The sequence below is a fragment of the Chelmon rostratus genome, chromosome 15 (genome assembly GCF_017976325.1).
Source record: "Chelmon rostratus isolate fCheRos1 chromosome 15, fCheRos1.pri, whole genome shotgun sequence".
Classification (NCBI taxonomy): domain Eukaryota; kingdom Metazoa; phylum Chordata; class Actinopteri; order Chaetodontiformes; family Chaetodontidae; genus Chelmon; species Chelmon rostratus.
In genome coordinates, this window is record NC_055672.1 from 4,707,538 (window position 1) to 4,708,820 (window position 1,283).

The window sequence follows — 1,283 nt, forward strand, 5'->3', positions numbered from 1 at the left end:
TGTCTTAAAGAGCGGTAAACGAATCAGAGCGTTCAGTCTGACATGAGGTGGGTTTTCCTTTCAGGTGTGAATGACATCCTGGGAGAAAAACCATAAAAAATACAGAATATTTGCACAGAGGTTTGATCACTTTCATCACTCATGTCGAGTCCTCTGGAACAGCCTCCTGCAAAAATCTGTCTATAAAAGCCACTTTTTCTCTGGATTTTTCTTGGGGGGTTATAAACTTCTTCTTTGTCTGTTGTCTTCCTCTTTCTTCCTCCTATAAAGCAGTCTGTAGCTATAACTAATCTTTATTTTTGCACAACTCAATTTATAGTTCAGTATTTTTTATTTTTTTGTCTTTTTGTCCTCTGTGTCTTTTTTTCTATGCATGTACATTCAGTGCGATGATTAAACCGGAGTCAAGTTCCTTGTATGTCCGCACATGTTAGACCAATAAAGCCGATTCTGAATCAAACATTCAGCCACAGACGGCTACAAAGCTAAACATCTAACGCTCTCTTTTCTAAGAGCCCCTGCGTCATAAAGCAAACATCTGGGTTAGGAGGAGGTCAGGTGACACATCGCACCAACACAGCACAATGAATACATGCTTTGTTACCAGCGATGGAGGAAGTATTCAGATCATTTACTGAAGCAGAGGTACTTATACCACACTGCAAAAATAAGTAAGTATAACATAATGTAAAAGCAAGATGTTACTGTTGTGGAGGTAAGGTGATATTTTCATCATGGATTAATCTGCTGATTTTCACTCCATTAATCGATTGATTGTTTGGTTTGTAAACATGCTGTCACACATTCTCCAAAGTGACGCCTTCACATGACCATTTGTCCAACTAACAGTCCAAAAATGGCTGAAAATGATTAAAAATACACTAAAATCAAAACAAGCCAATCTTCACAGTTTGAGAAGCTGCAACCATGAAATGTTTTTACATGAAAAATCACTTCAAGAATCTTCAAAATAATTGGCAATTAATTTCCTAATTGATTAAATGATCAATCTGCTAATCATTTCAGATTGTATACACTGTTGGATTAAAAAAAATATATTTTATAAGCTCTTTATATGTTTTAGATGTGAAAAACTAAAGCTGTCAAATAAATGCAGTGAAGAAAAGAGTACAACATCTCCCTCTAAGATGTCGTGGAGTAAAAAGTAAAAGTAAAAAGTAACTCAAGTAAAGTACAAGCACCTCAAATTTGTACTTGAGTAAATGTACTTAGACTCATTATGACAAGATGTTAGGAATAAAAGAGTGTCTGTTAGAACGAGT